Here is a 24,778-nt window from a genome sequence, read left to right as displayed (position 1 = left end):
GTAGCTGAGGGGGTCTCCCTTGTCTTGCTTACATGAGGAATGGAAGAGTTACCTGTGTTGGCAATGAAATGGTCTTCACTGGGCATCTTGAGTCCATCCCTCACTGAGCTGAATGGGGCCCTTCCTGCCTCACCAACGTTTTCGTCCAGGGTCTCTGCTGTCTTCTCTCTGGTTCAGCGTCTCTGGATTGGTTGGCTCACATATTTGACTTTTCCTTTGCTGCCAGGCCAGCAGAGATGCAGGCCTTTGTCTGCACACGCATTTGTCCCAGTTTAGCTAGAGGTGTGATGTTGCACCCGATTTAGTTAAACCAGCGCAGCGCCGTGTGTGGTCTCCATTGACTTAAACCTGTCTCACTTTACCTTAAGAGATGTGAGCTGACCCTGTGTAAACAGCTGTAGCTGGCCTGGGTTAGCTGTCTTGGGCTCAGACTGCGGGGCTGTAATATTGCCGGGTCGAAATTCAGGCTCAGGTGGGGGTCCCAGAGCTTGGGCTCCAGCCCAGGCCTGAATGTCTACACAGCAATTTTTATCCCTGCAGCCCAAGTGCTGCGAGCCCGAATCAGCTGACCCAGGCCAGCTGCAGCTGTGTGGTGGGTCTTTATTCCAGTGTAGATGTACCCAGGGTAGCTTGTCCCTTTAAGGGCCAGGAGGCCTGGGGCTAGCCAGCTCTGTTCAATCCGCCCACTTGGGCTATAAGTAACTGCATCTTAGCCAGAGGGGGCGGAACAGAGTGGGGCTGGGGCTCTGCCTGAAACACCTGGGCCCCACAAAAGGACTGAGAAGACTGTTGCAGGAGTAGCTCCAGGAAGCAAGCTGTGCTTCTGTGGAAGGCCCTGTAGTGGGGTCTGGGAGAGGGGCTGAGACGGTGAAGGAGCCTGGGAAGTCAGGGCTCTATCCCAGAGTCAGAGAGAGATTGAAAGGCAGCCCAGAAGGTGCTGGAGGGGGGCAGGCTGGAGAGGAGCCCAAGCATGACAGAACCACCCTTTTTGTGTGAACTTTTATTTGGACTTTTGTTACCCTGTAAGGCGTCCAGACTTGACGTAACTTAGCCAAAGGGCTAAGTCCTGGACAGAGACAGGACATCGCAGGGTCAGAGGCGCGATCTCCAGGGGGAGCTAGAGGGGAAGACCTCTGCAATGCCACGCCCTGACGCCAGGGGGTGCTGAGGCGATTGGTGGCACGCTAGGTTTAAGCCGGTGCAGTGCCAATACACTGGGCTGGTTTAGTTAAAAGGGGTGTGATCCCATCCCTTTAGTTACACTGGTGCAGCTTTGCATGTCTTGCTCTGTTTTACTGGAGAAGAGGGTGTCGGCGTAGGTAGTGTAAATAAAGCAAGTTACACTGAGGATGTACCTGGACCCGGCATGACCGATTTCTCCTCCTTGGGCAGCCAGCCTGCAAGGCTCTGGAATTCTGCTGCTGGCCAGCAGGGGTGGGGTGGGGGGGTGCCTGAAGAAGGAGCAACAGTATTGCTTCAAATTCAGTATAAATTAAACAAATGTCTGTTGTTGGTGGCCCTCCAAATCGAGCCACCATGAGTTGGCTGATGTTCTCAAGGCTTCCCCCCACCCCCCAACCATGGCTAAAGAGGGCTGTGTCCTGCCCTTGGGCGGAGGGGAGGCTGAGTGCTGGAAGCCCGGGGGGTTGGGGGGTGTCGCAGAGTGAACCCACCCCACACTCTCCCTACAGTGATGGCTGTGTTGGAACTTATGGCTCCTGTCCTGTGGGGCTGGCTGGGCTCTGTTCTCCGCGGGCCCCTGGCACACAGGGTCACAGTGCCACTCAGGTTTGGCCCATCTCCCCAATCGGGGTGGGGGTGGCCAGGCCAACTGTGAACGAGTGACCCTGTGTGTAAGGTGGCAATGCCACTTACTCATATTCAGGCGGGCTGCCCCCCTGTGAAGAGGGACTGGGCCAAACCTGAGCAGTGCTGTGACCCTGGGGCGCCGGTGAGCAGATTGCAGCACTGGGAACAGGGAGCCCAGCCCAGCCAGCCCCGTGCAACAGGAGCGACTTCAGCTGGGCTAGGGGGTTTGGGAATCATGGTGGGACAGTCCCGTGAGGCCTGGGACTGTTGAGAGGTACGCCAAGGTGTTGCAGCAGCCGTGTCTTGAGGAGGGATTGGAAGGAGCAGAGGGCAGCAGACCTATGGGTCAGTTCAGGGAGTAAAGGCAAAGCACAAGAGAGTGTGGAGAGGTTTGTGGGAGAAGCAGACAAAGTTGGTTGGGGCTGGCCCTGCTGGCAAAACAGAGGGATGGTGGCTCTCTCTGTCTTTAGCCCCCACTGACTGTCACGTTCCCTACCGCCTCTGGCTTCTCTCCATGATATCCAAATCCCCTCGTCTGCATGCAGATGCTTTTAGTTCCCCTTATAATAGCGATGCCATTTGTGCTGCTATATTTAAGGTTGTGTCATCACTTCCATTATAAGACCCTCTTTTCAGGGGGAGGTTCATAATTCAACCATTAACAGAAATCTGGCTGTGCAGTTGTATTCAGCCTGGGAGCGTACGTTCAGTTCTGAAGTTTGTTTTTATATTATTTTACAAGTGTGATCCTGGCCACTATCCTGGCCACTGATGGCAGCTTTGCCATTGTCTTCAGTAGAGCCAGGCTTTCATCTAGCAGCTTCTAAAATTCTGTTCCCTTTTTCTAATATTTTTGGCTCTCGTAATATGATGGACCAGAGGCTCACAGGTCAAGGGCCTGTGTGTGCGCCTGCAGTATTTAATGACCGAATTCGCAGTATTTAATCACAAACTTTGAATAGTTCAATATGCATTTTAAGAAACTCTATTTTTCTTCATCAGAATTCCTTTTTTTGGCTTCCTCCTCTTTGCTCATTCTTACACCTCCTCTGGGCATGTCTGCGCATGAAAGTTGCACAAGTTTTAACATGATTTTACACCTGTTCAGTTAAACTAATGCAAAGGACACTGGACATTCATTTACTTTAAGACAAGCTTATTGCTGTTTAGCTTAAGTCCGTTAGGAAGGGGGCTTAAGATAAACTGGAATAAGGGATTTTGCCACCAGTTTAACTAAGGGCTTGTTAATATGAGATAATTGCACTGGTTTAGTGTATGTTGGTGTAGTTAATCTGGTGCAGAAGGCTGTGTGAATGTTCCTAATTCAGTGTAAGAGCGACTTATTTGGCTTAAAGAAGAACAGGAGTACTTGTGGCACCTTAGAGACTAACAAATTTATTAGAGCATAAGCTTTCGTGGACTACAGCCCACTTCTTCGGATGCATTCTTCGGAAGTGGGCTGTAGTCCACGAAAGCTTATGCTCTAATAAATTTGTTAGTCTCTAAGGTGCCACAAGTACTCCTGTTCTTCTTTTTGCGGATACAGACTAACACGGCTGTTACTCTGAAACTTATTTGGCTTAGTTAAACCTGTTCCTAATTCATCAAGACTCTGTCTTCACTGTAAAAAACAAACAAACATGTTTTTACATTGAGATTGCTAACTTGCTGTAAAATCCCAGTGGAGCCAAGACAGTTTTTACCTTGATGTAGCTAGTTAAGGTCGATGTAAAACATACCTGTTTTGTTCCAGTGAAGACCTTGACAAAAACGAAACTGAAATAAGCCACTCATACTGAAATCAGTGTCCACACAGCCTCTTGCGATGGGTAAGTTCAAACCACGTAGACCAGACTTCTGTCTCTTTCTCCCTTTCTCTACTCACAGTTTCTGTACTGATTTAGCTATATTGGTACAAAAATGCTATAAACCAGCCATTCTGTTCTCTGCTCTGCCTTTGTCTCTGTCTCCCAACTCCCCCTTGTGGTTCCCCGCCCCCCACCATTACCCCTCTCGCTGTATTCTGTTTCCTCTAACAGCAAAGTAAAATGTGATAAGATTATGATCTCCAAACAAGCAGCTTCTGAGTTTGTGCTCCTTGTCAATTTTCATTGCTATCCCTAATGCAGAGGGGACTAACAGAAATTAAACTGTCTGAAGCATTGGGTTTCAGAGATCAAGATTTCTTGTAAATTTCAATTTGCGAATGGCGAGCCACAGCAACATAACATTTTAAATGTTACCCGGCACTTTTAACATTGTGCAAGAGTTTCCATGGAACTGTAATTGAGCGGTTACTGAAAAAGAGGCTATGCATTAAAAATGGTGTCTCAGAAGAGTTTCTAAAACGACCTGTCGTTCTTTTGAATACCTCCTTCAGTGCGACTGGCTGTGGTCTGTCTTTCGTGGTATTTCCCAGCAGGAAGTCCAATCGGGTGATGCAGTTTTAGAGGCAGGAGATGCAGTTTGGCATTTGAAGGCAGGAGCCTTTTTGGGGTTTACAGCGAGAGGACGAGAGGAGAATTTGTTTGGCTTATGTTACAAAAGGGAAACTGAGGCCAGGAAAAACTAAATGAGCCGCCCGTGTTCATACAGGAATTTGCAGCAGAGTCATGATCTGACTCCAGATCCCATGAGTTTCAGTCCAGTGCTGTAACCACACGACAGTGCGATCAGATTGCTGAGACAGGGGTTCCCGCTCGATAATTATTCTTACTTCTGTTTGGCACATACTGGTTGTTTCTAGTGATCTGTAGTTAGATGCAGTGACTAGAATTTCTCTTACAAGACTCTGGATTGCTCCATTCACGCCATACCTGAAGTGTTGCCTATTGAGCATCAGCGATGTGAAATTTCATCTCCTTCGAGCGTCCTCCTTTCTGTCTGATACACCTCCCAGCTTCAAGCACATGGGACTTGCTCACCTGGACTAGAAGCACAGGAAAGCTCTTACTGCAAAGTTCCAGACGATATGTTTCTGTTCTTGCATTAGCGTAAAATTGTGCACTCTGCAATGTTTGAAAGCTTGCTAGAAAACTTTTACATTTGTAGCCTAAAGAGACCGAGAAAGAAGGGTTCTTAGGGAGGCAATCTGTAGGCAAAACCACTGGGGAGGATGTGGGGAGTGTGTTCCCCCCCTTTCAACTTTTATACTCTCCTGATGCCATCATCTCTTTGGCGCAGGCACTCCCGTTCCACCTTTCCCCTTCCATCACTTTCTTTAAGGGGTATCAAGTTGTGTTCCCAGAATAAGTAGTCTCTTCTGTAAATCTTGGCCTAGGGTTTGATGTTTTGAGAAGCAGTCTGGACATGTTTGCTGAGAACAGCCATGGCTCAGCGGTAACGGATAACTCCGCTGATCCTGAATGTGGTCGCTCAGTCGGGGAAGTTGTTTTCATTAGATTTTGGGGCTGTATTCAATATTTTATATTAGTCCAAAAGGAGAGTGGAAAATATTAATGAACACCGTATAGCTTAATGTTGTAATTTTTACCTGTTTATTATAGAATATGCTAAGTGCACCCATCAGTGAAAGGGCAGCTCTGGGATTTCTATTTATTTTAAATCCATTTTTGTCATTCTGCTGATTCACTTGGTGCAGTATCCCGGTCAAAACTGGGAAGAGTAGAGAATTGTTCATTCTACTTCTTTTTTTTTTTTTTTGAATGACCATAGCTGTTGATAAAAGACTTGATCCATGTTAGAGTTCCATAGCTAGGCAGATCATTGTTTCCTGGGGGAGCTAAAATCTTGAGCTAGAAATGATTCTACCAAAGAAAGGTTTATTTTTGTTCTCTGGGGGCCGAAGCTTTAATCCGCATGGGTCTGATCCGGTGCCTGTTGAAATCAAGAGACAGCTCCCCAGTGGCCGCAGGGTCAGACCCTATAACCTGGCTTCAGAGCCCAAAGCTAATCAAAAGACAGAAGACGTTCCGATTTCTCTGCTTGCTTGCACAGTCCCAGAAGTGGATTTTCATCTTGGCTGGAAGTACGCTCTGTCAATGCCAGCAGTGTTTAACCTTTGTGTCGGCCCAAGCCTTTTTAAAAATAAAAATGTAAGAAGTTCATCCGTGACGTACTGCGGCAGCTCGGTGTGGTGTGCTGAAGGTTTGCGTTATATTGGGAATGAAATGGGAGCACCAGGCCTCTGATGTGGTGGCATTAAGGTCTGTAGAGGGAGAAGGGACCTTGGAGCACACTTTCCACCTGTTGTGAAGTGGTTTAAGCTTCGCTGTTTAAGCGTAATTCATGAAGAGTCAAGTAGTTACTTCTGTCTTAAAGCGCTTTCCAGTCTGCAGAATGCTAGTTTCTAATCCTAGAAAGGCAGGGCTGGAAGGGCCCTCGAGAGGTCGTCTACTCCAGTCCCTGCCCTGAGGCAGGACCACACATACCTAGACCACCCCCGGCAGGTGTTTACCAAACCCGTTCTGAAACATCTCCAATAGTAACTGCCCATTATCCTCCTTTAGATTCTTTCCTCTGCGGATCTCAAAGCTCTTAAGCACAATGAATCTCCTAGTAGGCCTGTGAGGTAGGGAAGCAGGAACCTTCTATCACAGACCGAGAGTCTGAAGCCCCTAGAGGGGAAGGGACTTGGCCAAAGTGCCAAGGAACAGAGCTGGGAAAAGAACCCAAGAGTCCTGACTCTCAATGTCCTGCTCTGACAGTTTGACTCAGTATTAGGACCTCTTATTTCTGGTGTCCGCATTGACTTAGATAAGCCTGGCATGTCCAGTATGTTTTTAGAGGGCAAGTGCTGTTTACTGTATAAACTTCGACAAACAAGCAGTAAGCAAAAAGGAGGAGAGCAGCTTTGAAAAGACGCTAACTACTTTAATTTTATACCCTAGATGATTTATTGTGACCCCTTCGCTGGCAGGTGCTATAGGGCCTCCGTACTTTGTGCTCTGCTATACTTTGGACTTTGCCGTACGTTGCCGGCATTAGAGCACACTGCAGGAAGGGGCACCGTGTAAGTGCCTGCCGTTATTGTTTGGAGTTGCCAGACATTGCGGTCTTCACGTTTCCCATCAGGGTTTCTTGCTCTGATGAGGAGGGGAGGAGGAGGGAGTTACTCGAGTTTGGCCCTTGGACGCTTTCTGCTTTAAAATAAAATACAATCATATCACAGAAGAGTTGGCGCTGTGGCAGCAAACTGGCAGACTCTGAAGTGCCAGTGCTTGTTTCCAGCAAGCAACGTGGGGTGGTGACTATTGGCTGCCTTTCTGGGGCCTGGCTGCGAGATGCTGATGAACTGCAGAGCCTTTTGGAAGGTATGTCTGTAACCTCTTATTACGTGTGTGTTGTATGGTGCTTAGGAGCCCTAAGTCACAGGCCAGGATTCCTTTGCGCTAGGCGCTGTACAAACACAGAACAAAACGAGGGTCCCTGCCTCAAAGAGCTTACAGTTGAAGTAGAGATTTTGCTGGGCCCTTTTCAGAGTGTCTGACAGCCTTATGTTTCAGCAGTGGGTTATTAGAGCGAGCTTTCCCTTTAATAGCCGGAGTCTAATGAAGAGCCAAGCAGCCCCCCTGGACGCGACTTGGAAGAGCCCTACTTGCATTTCCCTCTCCGTGCGGTAGCCCTCTTGTGAACTGGGTCCGGTTACTAGTCAGGTGAGAGGAGCAACGACCTCTGTGTGTGTCTTCACTTTCGTACTGAAAGGCCATCTGTTTTGGGTGTCCGTATATTGCATGTGATGAAAGGTAAGAGAACTGTTTTTGCATATAACTTTGGTGTAGCAAGAGTTCTGTGGGAGTCAGGCAGGTTAACCCAGCTGTAATGACTGGACCAGTTGATTCTTTCATTGAGAGACCTGCCACATGACTTCCCAGTATATGGCCAGTGTCCATAAGGAACCCAAATAAACGTGATTATCGGCGTACCTTTACTTTGTGTGACATGTGAAAACACTGGCAGAAGGGCTGCTGATACAGTCTCGCGCCATAATTTAACACCACGTTATTAAAATGTCCTGAACGCTGCCGTTTTCCCTACACGCTTTGGCAGGCAAGCATTTTTTTCAAAGATTTGGCCATTGTAGGCTCTTGAAGTGAGTATCCTAATTAAGATCATTAGCATCTGTATCAATTGATAATCTAGCGCATATCTTGATTATTTTTCTCGTTCTGGATGACTGCTTTATGTTGCCAGGCAGCTAATTTCCGAGTGATTTTAAAGGTGCAGATATTAAAATGAATTGCATGCCTTCCAACTCTTTCCATTACCTTGCTAAATTTAGACTAACTAGTGCTGCTGCAGAATTGAGACCTCTGGGGATTTTAATAAGAGTCAAGGCAGATAATAGCCAGACTCCTGGAGCAGCAGAGAAGAAAAGTAGCCTCAAATTAGCTTTTTGCATCTGTCATCACAGTTACTTTATTAAACCCAGGTCCTACGGAAAGTCAGAGCAACACGCGTGCTTATTCACAAAGCTGATAATGCAAACCTCATGATAGCTGTGGCTTGGGGACAGATTGGATTAATGATCCAGCCTGACTTCCCTCTCCTAAATCATGTCCAGTCAAAATTCCTCAGCATCCCAGGCTTTCTGTCCGCTCGCCCCCAAGTTGCCGAGCTCAGAGCGTCTCCTTGCTCTGCTTTCAGATCTCTGGGGGATGCTGACTGGCTGCTCAGCAGATGAGTTTTGCACTTGGCAGCTTGTTTGATTAGAGCAGTTGAGTTTTCCGTCCTTGCAGTGTCTTGCTGCTGTCTGCTGCGTGTCTTTAAGCCAAAGTGGTGTTCGGTACAGTTAGAGAGGGGAACAGGAGCCTGGACACCTGGCTTCTAGTCTTGCGTCTGTCAATGATTTGTAGGGTAACTTTGGGCAAGTCACTTCACCTGTCTCTTCAGTTATGCAATCTGTGCTATGGGTGTAATAAAATGTTCCTCCTTCACAAGGGAGTTTGGAGGCTTAATGTTTGTACAGGAGCTTTGAGATCCTACCGTGAAAGGTGCTATAAAAATGCTATGTAGCTTGTTATTTGAGCTACTTTGCCTGTATTAAACTGAACTAAAATTTAATTTTAAAGGGTAAAACTTTCAACAGGGACTTAGGACCAGATTTACAAGGTATTTAGAGGTCTAAAGGTGTCGCTAGGCACTTAGTGGGAGTTTCAGAAATGCCTGGGCACCTAACTCCCCCTGAAATCAGTGGGATTTGGGTGCTTGGACAATCCTACTAGGTGCCGATCTGCATCTTTAGGCGCTTGGAGCCACAGTTATTAGGGTGTTTAAGTCCCTTGTGAAAATGGGACTTGGCATTTTTGAAAACTTTAGACAAAATGGCCCAATTTTTATTTTAAATCCTGAAAAAAAATGTGGTGGCTGTTAGTGGGTTATGGCTCCAGATCTACACCTGGCACTTTACAAATTGAAGGTTGAAAGATCCCCAACTCTGAGGGCTGGTCTACACTGGGGGGGATCGATCTAAGATACGCAACTTCAGCTACGAGAATAGCGTAGCTGAAGTCGATGTATCTTAGATCGACTTACCTCCCATCCTCACTGCACAGGATTGATGGCCGCAGCTCCCCCGTCGACTCCGCTTCCGCCTCTCGCCCTGGTGGAGTTCCAGACTCGACGGGGAGCATGTTCGGGGATCGATTTATCACGTCTAGATGAGATGCGATAAATTGATCCCTGATAGATCAATTGCTACCCGCCAATCCGGCGGGTAGTGAAGACATAGCCCGAGGAATTGGCTGCAGTTATCCCTGGAAACAAAACAATGGCCAAAACCTGTGTTCAACTGGAGAAAATAGATCGAGAGTGAACTTGCCGGTGGCATGTGAAAGAAGCAGTGAGAGATAAAAAGGCATCTTTTAAGAAGTGGAAGTCAAATCCTACTGAGGTAAATAGAAAGGAGCATAAACACTGCCAAATTAAGTGTAAAAATGTAATAAGAAAAGCCGAAAAGGAGTTTGAAGTTTTTTTTAAGTACCCATCAGAAGCAGGAAGCCTGCTAAACAACCAGTGGGCCCCCTGGACGATCGAGATACAAAAGGAGCGCTTAAAGATGATAAAGTCATTGCGGAGAAATTAAATGAATTCTTTGCTTCAGTCTTCACAGCTGAGGATGTTAGGGAGATTCCCAAACCTGAGCCATCCTTTGTAGGTCACAAATCTGAGGAATTGTCACAGATTGAAGTGTCACTAAAGGAGGTTTTGGAATTAATTGATGAACTTAACAGTAACAAATCACTGGGACCAGATAGTATTCACCCAAGAGTTCTGAAAGAACTCAAATGTGAAATTGCAGAACTATTAACTATGGTTTGTAACCTGTCCTTTAAATCGGCTTCTGTACCCAATGGCTGGAAGATAGCTAATGTAACACCAATATTTAAAAAGGGCTCGAGGTGATCCCCGCAATTACAGACCAGTAAGTCTAACGTCAGTACCGGGAAAATTAGTTGAAACAATAGTAAAGAATAAAATTGTCAGACACATAGAAGAACATAAATTGTTGGGCAAAAGTCAATATGGTTTCTGTAAAGGGAAATCATGTCTTACTAATCTATTAGAGTTCTTCGAAGTGGTCAGCAAACATGTGGACAAGGGAAATCCAGTGGACATAATGTACTTAGATTTCCAGAAAGCCTTTGACAAGGTCCCTCACCAAAGGCTCTTATGTAAATTAAGTTGTCATGGGATAAGAGGGAAGATCCTTTCATGGATTGAGAACTGGTTAAAAGACAGGGAGCAAAGGGTAGGAATAAATGGTAAATTTTCAGAATGGAAATGGGTAACTAGTGGTGTTCCCCAAGGGTCAGTCCTAGCACTAATCCTATTCAACTCGTTCATAAATGATCTGGAGAAAGGGGTAAACAGTGAGGTGGCAAAGTTTGCAGATGATACTAAACTGTTGAAGATAGTTAAGACCAAAGCAGACTGTGAAGAACTTCAAAATGATCTCACAAAACTAAGTGATTGGACAACAAAATGGCAAATGAAATTTAATGTGGATAAATGTAAAGTAATGCACATTGGAAAAAATGACCCAACTATACATACAATATGATGGGGGCTAATTTAGCTACAACTAATCAGGAATGAGATCTTGTAGTCATTGTGGATAGTTTTCTGAAGACGTCCACGCAGTGTGCAGAGGCAGTCAAAAAAGCAAACAGGATGTTAGGAATCATTGAAAAAGGGATAGAGAATAAGACAGAGAATATCTTATTGCCCTTATATAAATCCATGGTACGCCCACATCTTGAATACGGCATATAGATGTGGTGGTCTCATCTCAAAAAAGATATATTGGCATTAGAAAAGGTTCAGAGAAAGGCAACTAAAATGATTAGGGGTTTGGAACGGGTCCCATATGAGGAGAGATTAAAGAGGCTAGGACTTTTCAGCTTGGAAAAGGGGGGATATGATAGAGATGTATATAAAATCATGAGTGGTGTGGAGAAAGTGAATAAGGAAAAGTTATTTACTTGTTCCCATAATATAAGAACTAGGGGCCACTACATGAAATTAATGGGCAGCAAGTTTAAAACAAATAAAAGGAAGTTCTTCTTCACACAGCACACAGTCAACCTGTGGAACTCCTTGCCTGAGGAGGTTGTGAAGGCTAGGACTATAACAGGGTTTAAAAGAGAACTAGATAAATTCATGGAGGTTAAGTCCATTAATGGCTAGTAGCCAGGACGGGTAAGGAATGGTGTCCCTAGCCTCTGTCTGTCAGAGGGTGGAGATGGATGGCAGGAGAGAGATTACTTGATCATTACCTGTTAGGTTCACTCCCTCTGGGGCACGTGGCATTGGCCACTGTCGGCAGACAGGACACTGGGCTGGATGGATCTTTGGTCTGACCCAGTACGGCCTTTGTTATGTTTTTATACGTTGCACAGTCTGTACAGCAGTGAATTACTGTACAGCAGTCTGTTACCTAGCAGCCCCAGCTGTGGGTCAGGACTCTGTGATGCTAGGTGCTGTATAAACACAGGATGAAAAGACTGTTTCTGCCCCAAAGGGCTCACAGTATTCTGTACATGGGGAATTTTTTTTATCAGTTATACAAGTATAAACACTCCTATGGACATTCTTATACTGGAATAAGTGTGTCCATGTGGGGGGAGTGGGTGGGAGGTCATACCTGGATAACAAGTCTAACATTCCCATGTAGCCAAAGCCTTAGAAAGCTCGTTGTTTTCAGGCAGCTCCGCTGCTCCGAGGGAGTTCCTGTTTTGTGCAGTGCGGCAGGTAGCTCTCTGAACCCTAGGAATGCTGAAGCCCTCGGCTGGGTCTTGATGGGCGAAGCTGGTTTTAAAGCACTAAAACTTGGAGCTGGGGAACCAGCATGAGTCAGAGCGGCCCGTGGTGCAGTGGCTGTTGTGGGGAATAATGATAATACTTTCCTCTTTTCTGGCACCTTTCATTGAAGGATTTGAAAAGGGCTTTTGCAGCATTAATGTACTAATCCTCCTACCCCCACTGTAATAGGTGAGCGTTATCCCTGTTTTACAGGTGGATAATCTGAGGCACAGAGAGGGGAAGTGGCCTGCCCAAGGTCACGCAGTGAGGCTGTGGATAGAACCCAGGTGCCCGGCTTCTCCCTGACAGGCTGATGCCCGGTGCCGAGCCGAAGCGTTGCCAGCCTGAAGGAGGTGGCTGCAACTAGAAAAGTTGCAACCAAATGTGCCAAAGTGGCCTCTGATTCCAGGAACCCAGTTTGAGGTGCCCTTGGGGGCCTAATTTTTTCAGAATTGCTGAGCACCCACCGTTCCCACGACCATCAACTGGAGTTTGGGGGCGCTCAGCACCTCTGAGAGCCAGCCTTGGGGTGTCAGACGTTGAGAACCCCAAACTCGAGGCCGTGGTTGAAACTTTGAGTTGAAGGAACTTCATGTTCAGTAAAAAGAAGAACAGGAGTACTTGTGGCACCTTAGAGACTAACAAATTTATTAGAGCATAAGCTTTCGTGGACTACAGCCCACTTCTTCGGATGCATATAGAATGGAACATATAATGAGGAGATATATATACACACATACAGAGAGCATAAACAGGTGGGAGTTGTCTTACTAACTCTGAGAGGCCAATTAATTAAGAGAAAAAAAAAAAAAAAAAAAAAAAACTTTTGAAGTGATAATCAAGCTAGCCGAGTACAGACAGTGTGATAAGAAGTGTGAGAGTACTTACAAGGGGAGATAGTCAACGTTTGAAAGCCCAGGTATGGGAGCGAACAATGCAATCTGTAGCAAATCCCTACTTGGCAATTTCCTGCTGTGTTTGGGTGGCGGGGAATTACATCGGTTATAGACAGTCTCCATGAAGTGTTATGCTGGAAACATGATTAATCCGTCCTTGGTAGGTCGCAGTTTAATAGAGACATGCATGGGGTTAGTTTTCTGCCGTAGAGCAGGGGGTGGAATAGACACTTTCCTTCCACCCAGTGTGGCATTTAAAGGGACAATGTTGTGTCGGTTGGATTAGAATGTAGAGTTAAGTGATTATAAAACCTAAGATAAATACAAGTGTCTGCATGAACTTTTAAAGTTCTCAGTGAAAAGTTGTTGCTGTTTGGCTGTAACCATTCTCCTCTGGCAATTTCAGCCCAAACATTGTAGCCCTAGTGAAATGAACTATTATAGGCACGGCTTTAAAGTGGTCTGAAAAAAAGTGTTTCTGAGAGGATGGGGGGCTATCAGAATCTGGGAGCAGCAGCTTTGGTAACCAGTGCTTAAAGTGTGTGCCTCGCTTTTGAATTCTGTTTCTCTGAGTGGGTCTCTGGCCACTTCCTCTCACACACTTTAAGCACTAATTAAAAGAGAGGAATTATTTATTTCTGCAGTGTTGTAATGTGCACAGTGCTTATCCGACACACACATGATAAAATGGGGCCCTATTCTCGGTTGGTCCTTAGGCACCATCGTAATAAACACGATGGCTATTAATAATGACTAGTCTAGTTTCATTGTCTAAGCCGAGGGAGGTGCAGAAAACAAAACTTGTCCAGTTTCAATGCGCTAAGATTATGTTGGTAAGGAAACTTATTTTTTAAAAACAAGACTTTAATCTGATGGTGATTTAAAAAATGTATATGTTTCTCTGCCTGTAATCTAAGGTGTGTGTGGTCGTCAGAACCTCACCTTAGACTTCTGGCTTTCAGGACGGATGGGTTTTGTGTGTTTATCCCCAGCCTGGGAATCAGGAAGTCTAGATCCAATTCCCAGCTCTGCCCTAGATGACCTTTAGGAAAGATGCAGACAAATTGGAGCGATTCCAGAAGAGAGCAACAAAAATTGTCAAAGGTTGAGAAAACCTGGCCAATGAGGAAAGGCTAAAATCTTGAGAAAAGAAGACTGAGCAGGTGACGTGATAAGTTTTCAAATATGTTCAGGGCTATTATAAAGAGGACGATGATCAGTTGTTCTCGGTGTCCACTGAAGGTGGGACAAGACATGATGGGTTTCATCTGCAGCAAGGGAGATTTAGGTTAGATATTAGGAAAAACTTGCCAACTCTAAGGGTAGTTAAGTACTGGAACAGGCTTCCGAGGGAGGTTGTGGGATCCCCATTGTTGGAGGTTTTTAAGAGCAGGTTGGAGAAACACCTGTCAGGACTTATCTAGGTTTACTTGGTCCTGCCTCAGCACAGGGGGCTGGACTGGATAAACTCTAGAGGTCCCTTCCAGCTGGACATTTCTATGATTCTATGTCCTTGGGCAAATCACTTCCCCTCTCTTTGCTCATTTCCTCATCTGCATAAGTGGGAACATGCTACTGACTCATCTCAGGGGAATGTTGGACTTGTTAATGTTTGTAAGGTGCTTAGATGCTGCAGTGAATGGGGAGGGGAGGGGCCTATAAATTCCTAGATAGAACTTGAGATTTCCCAATCGTTAGCACCTGGTTCAGTAACATCAAAAACAGAGAGAGAGAGACACCCCGGAGAGTGGGAGACAGGCACCTCACCATGCTCCTGAAGAACTTGCCTGTGGGGTTTTGTGGCAGTAGATCTATGTGACATCTAAGAAGGTGTAAATGAAAGTAACTCCCTCTGTAACGCATCTTTAGCTCCTTCCCTAGACAGGAGCAGCTGGAGAAAAGCAGGTAGGCCCTCGGGGTGGCGCCTTATTGGCAGAATGGCACCTCTTAGGCCACTGCAGCGTGTCTGGGGCAGAAGTCCTGATGAGGGACTTAACGCAGAACCTCCCCCAAATTAGAGCACTCCCGACAGTGTCTCAGGTAGCTCTCCCTTTGAATATTAGCTAAGGAAGGTTTCTTCCTCTATCTGGAGCCTTTCAAAGTGATGTTGGGGTTGCTGTTTACCATAAGCAACTCCGCATTCTCTTTGGAAACCTCCCATCTGTGACCTGGCTTCTCTGACTGTGCCCGAGAAAGGTGCGGGGGGAAATCTCTTGTCTTGGTTCAGAATGTCCGTTTTCTCAATCCCCTGCACCTTCTCCTGTTCTCTAAGCCCTAGTGAACCCGATTAAAAGACAACCTGACCTACTTCTGGCTTTTGAGTTCGTAAGCAAAAGTGCGGATTTCTCCTGCTGAACCTGAGTGTGGGTAGCAGCCGCAGAAGCATTGATCAGATTTCCAAGAGGGTTGCAGTGTCAGAATGCTGGGATTCCCTTGTATGCGGCTTGTCAATAGGGCACATGCTGATGTCTTCTTCTGTAGACAGCCCAATTTCATTATGTATTGGGAGCGCATACTGGGTTTGTGCACTGCAGATTGAGTCACTCCCATTGAATTTCTCTCCGCTGATTATTGAGTGTGGGCAGATGCACCTACTCATTAGACCAGCCCTCTTATATATTTTTTAATGAAGTTTTAAAATCTTTCGATTGCTTTGACATCCTTTTCTTTGAGAGCCTCATTTCTCCTGAGCCGAGTTTAGACCCAGAGCCCCTTTATTAGGGGAGATATCTCCTTGTGGCTCGGAAACTGACCTGGTTTGGAAGACTTCGTGCTTCTGATCCTGCTTGAAAGTGTGGCTTGTTGTCTTTGTATCAAACCTGGCAACATCCGGAATGATTTGGCATTGCGGGACAAACTCGCTGGCCCATGTAAGGCTGTGTCTACGCAGCAAAAGCTGTGCATAATTGCGTCCACAGTATCTTGGTAAAAATTCATACCCCTCGCTGTTCTAGTTATACCAGGTTAGGGTGACCAGATGTCCCGATTTTATAGGAACAGTCCCGATTTGTGGGTCTTTTTCTTATATAGACTCCTATTACCCCCCACCCCCTGTCCTGTTTTTTCACACTTGCTGTCTGGTCATCCTATACCAGATCAAAAAAATGTTTGTAGGCAGCCTTTAAAGTGCTTTGAGGCTCTTGTTTGGAAGCTGCTGTAAGACCCTCCTTCCTATTCGACATGTCATAAAATGAATGATGTAGACATAATGGTTGTGGGGAATGCAAAGGAAACCTTGGTCAGAATCTTTAAGGCTTGTCCTGCAGGCAACTAGAGGCATTTTCCCACTTCCACAGCCCAATGTAATTAGTTGTCTGGGGTTGCAGACAGGTGGATTTGTAAAATAACCCCTCCCCCGAAACAAACGCTGGTTCTTGCCTTATCTGTAGGTCTTCCAGGGGCATCTCGTGGTTATTGTAAAGCATTTAAGGGTGCTGAGCCGCTTGGATTGCTAGAATGGCTGAATGTTCCCAGGCCTAGTGAATGGGGCTGTCTTGTGCTGCCGAAGGAACCCGTCTTATTTAAACGGTAAAGCAAGTGAGGGGAAAACGTTCTGAGTTTAAACAACGAGGAGTCCTTGTGGCACCTTAGTTTAGTTCAGGTTTCCTGGCTTGGCAGCCATCCTCTCTTCAGGGCAGGGGTATTGGCTTCCTCCTGGGCTTGTCTGCAAAATGCCCAGCAGTGCTATAGACATAATACATATTTCATTACTTTATATATAGCAATTCTCCAGGGCTCTGAACAAGCCAGGCGTCTCCCCCGGCACAGCTCTGCCGGTGAAATGTATCACTGTTCCCTCTTAACATCTTTCTTTTTTTAATGACTTGCCAAAAAAAAGCCCCAACTTTTTCATGTAAAATAGGAGAATATTTTAAAATTGCAGTAGCACAAAAAAAGGACCCGTTCCCCCAAAGCACAAAACTTGAACCCCTCCCCCCACAACATGGGCCACTGGTGATTTTTGTTGTATTTAAATTGTCAGTTGTCCCTCTCAGTGCAATCTAAGGTTAAGCTCAGTTAGGTCAGGCCATCCTGTAGTGCCTTTCAAGATGCGTGGGCAATGCAGGAGCGTGGTGGGGGTTATACCTGAATGGCTGGTTGCCGTTATCTCCTGCTTTCGGGTACGGAAGAGTAGTCTCTCCATTCTCATACACTGGGTCCCTGGTTCTTCCTGCATTGTTGAAAAGAGGGGTGCTCCCAATATCAGGGTTCCTAAACTCACAGCTAAACATTAAACAATTGCCTTGAGATTAAATATACTCAGCTGTTTTGTGTCACATGCTGCAGGATACTCATGCCTAAAAGATAGGTCTCAATCTGTGGCTTGAACTGCTGGAAGGACTAGCTGGAGTAGATGCGCTGTGTCTCAGGAGTGACTGGATTTGCCAGTTTGATACTTAAAAGCAGACTGGAGCCAGTATACAATAACGCACAAGAAAACAGTGAAAAATCCCAGGGCTCCCAAAAGGGAGGGTCGCGACTGGAATACTCTGTGTCAAACCTCGGTTGGGTCATGTGTGTATGTATCTAGCAGCAGCGGTTCTGTAGCCTTTTCCAAACGTTTAAAGGGCTGCCGTCAACTTGAAATCTAGTCATATTAAAAACATGAGGTGTTTCGGGTCCCACGCCTGTCTTCGTGTCTCCCCTGCCAAAATCAGTGAAACTGTGGCGTGGTCTTTGGTTTCTTCTCCCCGCTTTGCAGTGGGGCACTGAACACAGATCATCCACTAGGATCAGACTGGTATGTCCCCTGTGTTCTATTTCTGTGCATATGCTAATAACTGGGTAGTGCTTCCTAAATGACGCCAAGGTAGCATTGATTTGGATATCTGGCCTGCTTTCTGCTTTTGCTGCACCTCAGGGCATTGATGTTTTCGGAGTCGCACCTTGCCTTTGACTAATTTCTGGCTGGATTTCCATGGATAGAGATTGTGCTATGTGACTTATCGCTTAAATGAGCCTCTGTACCAGCTGACTGTAGGATAGTTAAAGTAATGCTGATTTTTAAAAAAGGCTCCAGAGGTTATCCTGGCAATTACAGGCAGGTAAGACTCTCTTCAGTACCAGTCAAATTGGTTGAAACTACAATAAAGAACAGAATTATCTGACACGCAGATGAACGTGATCTGTTGAGGAAGAGCCAATATGGCTTTTGTAAAGGGAACTCATGCCTCACCTACCTATAAGAATTGTTTGAGGGTGTGAAATAACATGCGGGAAAGGGTGAGCCAATGGATAGATATAGAGTACTTGGACTTTCAGAAAGCCTTTGACAAGGTCCCTCCCCAAAGGCTCTTAAGCAAAGTAAGGAATCATGGGATAGACTCATAGACTCTAAGGTCAGAAGGGACCATTATGATCATCTAGTCTGACCTCCCGCATGATGCGGGCCACAAAATCTGACCCACCCACTCCTGGAAGAATTCTCTCCCTTGACTCAGCTGTTGAAGTCCCCAAATCATGATTTAAAGACTTCAAATCGCTGAGAATCCTCCAGCAAGCGACCCCTGCCCCATGCTGCGGAGGAAGGCGAAAAACCTCCAGGGCCTCTGCCAATCTACCCTGGAGGAAAATTCCTTCCCGACCACAAATATGGCGATCAGCTGAACCCCGAGCATGCGGGCAAGATTCTCTAGCCAGACCCTCTGGATAAGAGGGGGCGGTCCTCACATGGATTAATAACTGGTTAAAAGCTAGGAAACAAAGAGTAAGAATAAATGATCAGTTTTCACGGTGGAGAGAGGTAAGTAGCAGGGTCCCCCAAGGATCTGTACCGGGACCAGCGCTGTTCAACATATTAACAAATGATCTGGGAAAAGGCGTAAACAGTGAGGTGGCAAAGTTGCAGACAATACACAATTACTCAGGGTAATTAGGTCCAAAGCTGACAGCTTGTAACTTTTTGCAATCTCACAAAACTGGGTGACTGGGCAAAAAACAGCAGATGAAATTCAATGTTGATATATGCAAAGTAATGCACATTGGAGAATATTATCCCAACTACCCATACAAAATGATGGGGTCTGAATTAGTTGTTACCACTCAAGAAAGAGATCTTGGAGTAACTGTGAATAGTTCTCTGAAAACATATGCTCAGAGTGTGGTGGGCAGTCAAAAAAGCTAACAATGTTAGGAACCATGAGGAAAGGGATAGATATTAAGACAGAAAATATCATAAATGCTACTATATAAATCTGTGGTTTGCCTATATCTTGAATACTGTGTGCAGTTCTGGTCGCCTCATCTCAAATAAGATATATTGGAGTTGGAAAAAGTACAGAGAAGGGCTAATTAGGGGTATATAACAACTTTCATATGAGGAGAGATTAAATAGACATGGACTGTTTGGCTTGGAAAAGAGACGACTAAGGGAGCATATGACTGAGATCCATAAAATCATGATTGGTGTGGAGAAAGTGAATAAGGAAGTGTTATTTACTCCTTCACATGACACAAGAACCAGGGGTCAGCCAATGAAATGAATGGGCAGCCGGTTTAAAACAAACAAAAGGACGTACTTCTTCACACAACATACAGTCAACTGATGGAACTTGTTGCCAGGTGACGACATGAAGGCCAAAAGTAGAACTGGGTTCAATAAAGAATATGATCAGTTCACGGAGGCTAGGTCCATCAATGGCTATTAGCCAAGATGGTCGGCCATGCAACCCCATGCTCTGGGTGTCCCTAAACCTCTGACTGCCAGAAACTGGGAATAAGTGACAGGGCAGGGATCACTTGATAATTGCCCTGTTCTTTTCATTCTTCTGGGGCACTTGGTACTGGCCACTGTCGGAAGACGGGATACTGGACTAGATGGACCATTGGTCTGACGCAGTATGGCCATTCTTATGATTTCTCCCTTAATTGTGGTCTCCAACGATCTCATGTTCTTTGCAAAGGAGGCTCAAGGTGGTTTCTTTCATAGTATTCTCCGCCTTTGCTGGCTGTCCGGCAACATTGTGATGCTCGAACTCTTTACAAGGGCCAGGACCCATTTTTCCTACCACCTCTGTCACCGGTGACCCTTGATCTTCATGTTTGACAGAAGGCTGCCCCGTTGTGGCCTTGATGTAGTGAATCTGGATGGAAAATGGGAGAAGCGAAAGCTCAAACCAAAAAGTACCATCAGCATCTTCCTGGCCTCGATTTAGAGCCTGGCTATTTCTAGAAGTTCGCAAATCAATTTGAAACAGGCTCAGCTAGAGAAATGAGTCAGTTACAGTGGTGGGAAACTGTCGCTGTTGCTGCTTCCCCATGGATAATGTGTCTTTGCTCTGCTTCTGTCCCTTAACGATGCAACTCCAGCGTCTGGCTAAATGTACCCAGCTTTTTCCCCGCTCCTCCTCTGACTCATCTGAGCATAGGATTTCCCCAAAGAGATGGATCCATGCATCGAACACGGGCTTCGTGTGCTCAGATCCCAAAGGCAATGGTGGTGTTATTTGGTTTGTATTATGTTAGCACTTGGAGGCACCAACCAGGAGCGAGGTCCCATTGTGCCGAGCACTACACAGACACCCGAGATGGTCCCTGCCCCAAAGAGCTTGCAGCATTATTCGGCAAGACAGAGAAAGGATGAAGGAAAAGAAGGATCTCCAACTAATCTATATTCCCCCATCACTGTAACACCTCACAATCTTTAATGCATTTAGCCTCACAACACCCTAATTAGAGCAGCGCTGTTATCCCTGTTTTACAGATGGGGATCTGAGACACAGAGAGGGTAAGTGATGACCCAGGAATTGAACCCAGAATCTCAGACTGCTGTAACCACCACCCCGACCTTTCTGAACAGAGCAGAGAATTATCCCAGTCCATTAGCAGCTCTCACTTTGTGACCTGTCTTTTAGAAATGCTGAGCAACCCCAGCTCCAGTTGGTCAATGGGAGAAAAGGGTGCTCAGGGTCTTTGAAAGCAGGACGTTTATCATCATCCCCCCCCCCCAAACTTGACAATTCAAATGTTATAGAGCAGTGGTTCTCAAACTAGGGCTGCCGTCCCTCGGCCCGTGCCGCTTCCTGCAGCCCCCGTTGGCCTGGAGCGGCGAACCGCAGCCAGTGGGAGCTGTGATCGGCCAAACCTGCGGATGCGGCAGGTAAACAAACCGGCCCAGCCCGCCAGGGGCTTTCCCTGAACAAGCGGTGGCCCTAGTTTGAGAACCACTGTTGTAGAGCAGTTTTCATCCCCCCAAAGTTAGTGATGAGCACCCCTTCCCCCATAGAGAAAGGCTGCCCGTCTTTTTAGTTTAACGTTTTGTTTCTCCAGTCTCTGTCAAAACTCAAACAGCTAAAGGCCTCAAATCTGGCCATACCAATGGGCTGAGCCAAGCAGAGAAAATGTTGACTCCCAGGGAGAACGCGTGTGAACACATGTGAACCCCTGTGGCCACGATCAAGTCTGAAGTTGGTTTAGCTCGGTCGCTGAACTCTCTCCAAGTCAGTGCCATTATGACACAGATGCAGTGGAGCTGCTCTGTGAAACACTCGGCTCCTCTCCAAGCCAAAGTCTGTTGTCTTAGTTGCCAACTCTTGCAGTAGCTTGTAATATTCTTAAAGCCCCTGCTCCTGAAGTCGGGTGATGATGGGAGAATTTCAACTTCCTTTAAGGGGGAAAAAAAAGAAAGTGTCTAGCCCTCGTGGCTGCAGAGAAAAGCTTGCAAAGACCAACCCTAAAGTCTCCAGAACTAGAAGGCAAATAAACAGAACCAAAATTCATTCTTCTTAGTTTGTTTTAATCTCCATGATTTTTAAGCCACTCGTGATTTTTTGGGTGAGCGTATGATTTGTGAACACTTGGGGGTGGCAATAGTTTAGGGGATGCAGTGGGGCCTGGACATGAGCATGTTTGCAGCAGCTTTGGCAGCCAGCTGGCTGGGGGTGGTGGAAGGATTTCCTGTTTTGCTGTGCACCAAAGGGTAGTTCTCTTGTGCAGAAGTACTTTGGCCGTCTGTTCAGCCAGGCGGGTAAAGGTGTCCCTCTCTTGCCTCACCTTATAAAATCATGCTGCCTTTTGAGTTGCCAGTTAAGTGCTGTTCTTCCACCTAATAAATTTGTTTTACAGCTCCGTGGGAGGGGTGGTCAGGTTAATTGCGTGTTACTGCTACTGGCAAATTTAACTGCTTAAATAAAACTATGGGGGGTGGGGTTGTGTCACACTTTCAAATTAAAGTGAGTTGCTGTTTTTCCTGTTTAAAACTGAAGCTTGCTATTGTTATAAACCAGTATCCCACGTCACTTGCTTCTCTGGTAGATGCTCTAGCTCCTCCCACCTCCTAAAGCCTCTTGAGACCTGAACTGGATGTGTGGCTGGTGGGGAACTCGTTAGAAGTAAGGGACAGGGTTTTGGGTTGCTTTCTTCACACAACGCACAGTCAACCTGTGGAACTCTTTGCCCAAGGACATTGTGAAGGCCAAGACTATAACAGGGTTCAAAAAAGAACTAGATAAGGTCATGGAGGATAGGTCCATCAATAGCTATTAGCCAGGATGGGCAGGGATGCAAAACCATGCTTGGAAGTGTCCCTAGCCTCTGTTTGACAGAAGCTGGGAATGGGCGACGGGATGGATCACTTGATGAATCCCTGTTCTGTTCATTCCCTCTGAAACACCTGGCTTTGGCTCTCGGAAGACAGGATACTGGGCTAGGTGGACCATTGGTCTGACCCAGTATGGCCGTTCTTATCTTCTGAACGTCAGGTTAATTAACCATTGGAACAATTTAGGGAGGGATGTGATGGATCCTCCCGCACTTAAAGTCTATAAATCCAGACTGGGTTTTCTAAAAGATTTGCTCTCGCTCAAACAGAAGTTATGAGCTTGGTGCACAGATTAGTCTTGGCTGAGGGCCTCTGGCCCGTGTGAGGCAGGAGGTCAGATTAGATGATGATAATGGTCCCTTCTAGCCTTAAAATCAATGGATCGGTTGACACAGATCTGCCCCAGAGGCATTTCAAGACATTTAGCTATTGTCTAGAGCAGCGTGAGTTACAGTTTGTTGGCTCGTGTCAAGTCTTTTGTTTTAATAGAAGTGGTAGGACTGTCACATGGGTTCTTTGATTATGGGACTCAAGCCAGGCATGAGGATAAAGTTTATCAGCCAGAGAATAACAACGGCTTATTCTTCTCCAGCCCCTTTTGTCTGAACATCTCAGAGCCCTTTACAAAGATGACTGGTGGTGTCCATGTTTTAAAGACGGGGAAACTGAGGCACGGAACAATGAACTGACTTGGACAAATGTCACATACAAGTCAGTGGAACAGAACCCAGAAATCTTGACTCCCTGGTTCCCTTTTCTCACTCCTCGTCCATGGCTTGGAATAAAGAACCCAGGAGTCCTGGGTTTCAGTCTCCTGCTTTCAGTCATTAGATCGCAGAGTCAAGGTTGAAAGACAGACTACACTGACGCACTCGCACTCGTTGGGCTGGGAGATGCTGAATATTGTTTGTAAATAACATCTGCTGTGGCTATAATATATTAACATCTGGCAGAAGCAACCAATATTTTAACTTTTGTGAGACTGACTCATTTGAATTTCATGGAGATTGATGGGGAAGCGTCATGAAACTTAGCTGGGACGAGGCCTTAAGATTTTGGCTAAACGTCAGGAATACAAGCTCAGTTGGCACGAATGTCTGACGCTTGAGTGGCTAATTACTCACTTTTATGGCTTTTTCCACTTTCCTGGTGTGGTTCACATTGAGAAGTCATTAATCCTGTTCTTTCTGACCACACAGCCTATTACACTGGCAAAAACTCCCTGTCCCAAATGCGGCTTATCCCATTAGGGGACAGAAGTAATCCCCTCCTCCTTAGCCAGAAGGGTGAAGGATGCGGTAAACCGGCTCAGAACACAGAAACCAACCAGTACAATGAATGGGCCCGTAGTGTTCTCCGCTGAGCGCATGTTGTGTGCGATATTTATTATTTCACCTGGGAGGCCTAGTTTTACAGCGTTTTCTGTTGGGCCTGGTCTGCACTTAAAACATATTGGCATAGCTATGTCTAGATAATACTGTGGTCTAGAAAATACGTAGTCCTGCCTTGAGTGCAAGGGCCTGGACTAGAAGACCTCTCGAAGTCTCTTCCAGTCTTATGATTCCATGATACCTATGATGATATCTGTGATGTCCGTCAGGGATGTGAAAAAACACAGCCCTAGTGACCTAGCTATGCTGGCAAACCCCCCAGCATGGAAGCAGCTACGCCGACAGACGAGTGCTTGTGTCGGCATGGCTAGTGTTGTTTAGGGAGGCGGTGTTCCTATACCAGCAGAAAAATTCCTTCGGTCAGTGTGAGCTGCATCTGCTCTAGCGGGTTATGCCGGCATAGGCTCTGTAGTGTAGACGTAGCCTTACTGACACCAGGTCCTTCTCTGAGACCTCGACCTCTGGAAGTGCATTTTCCCTGCACCATGTTCTTGGTTGCAGAGCTGGCATTGTGTGAGACTTACCAGAGCGTACCAGCTGGGCTACCTGTCCCAGGGAGGGGTTGCGTCTCTGGTTCATTTCTGGGGGGGGTCAGGGGGGGTTATTGCACTTGGCTGAGTGGCTTTTTAACCCATCTTTGCATTTAAACTGCTCCCCAGCCTGGCTTAATCCTCCTAGGTCATTGTGGCTCATGTAATGCCAAAGCCCACTGTTGAGGCAGGTGCATCCTCCTTTCTGCAGCCCTATAGAGAGGCAGTCTGTCTCTCCCGCAGGACTGCAAGCACTTGTGGGTCTGTAGCCAGGGCCGGCTCCAGGCACCAGCTGAGCAAGCAGGTGCTTGGGGCGGCCAAGGGGAAGGGGCGGCACGTCGGCCTCTTCGG

General features: G+C 46.4%; 1 protein-coding gene across 3 annotated transcripts in view; it reads left to right on the top strand.

Annotated features, from left to right (window-relative positions):
- The window catches only part of R3HDM2 (R3H domain containing 2), a 121,393-nt gene that overhangs the window by 7,367 nt on the left and 89,248 nt on the right, over positions 1-24,778 (top strand). The window contains exon 1 of one of the 3 annotated variants that reach the window (XM_054012946.1): positions 7,359-7,424. The exons of the other annotated variants lie outside the window; for them this stretch is intronic. The gene's annotated coding sequence lies outside the window, so the exon portion shown is untranslated. Of the gene's footprint in view, positions 1-7,358; positions 7,425-24,778 lie in introns of those variants that run through there. 3 annotated transcript variants of the gene reach the window in all.

The sequence above is a fragment of the Malaclemys terrapin genome, chromosome 23 (genome assembly GCF_027887155.1).
Source record: "Malaclemys terrapin pileata isolate rMalTer1 chromosome 23, rMalTer1.hap1, whole genome shotgun sequence".
Classification (NCBI taxonomy): domain Eukaryota; kingdom Metazoa; phylum Chordata; order Testudines; family Emydidae; genus Malaclemys; species Malaclemys terrapin.
Note: the sequence above shows the minus strand (reverse complement) of the source record. Positions and strands in the feature narration are given on the sequence as shown.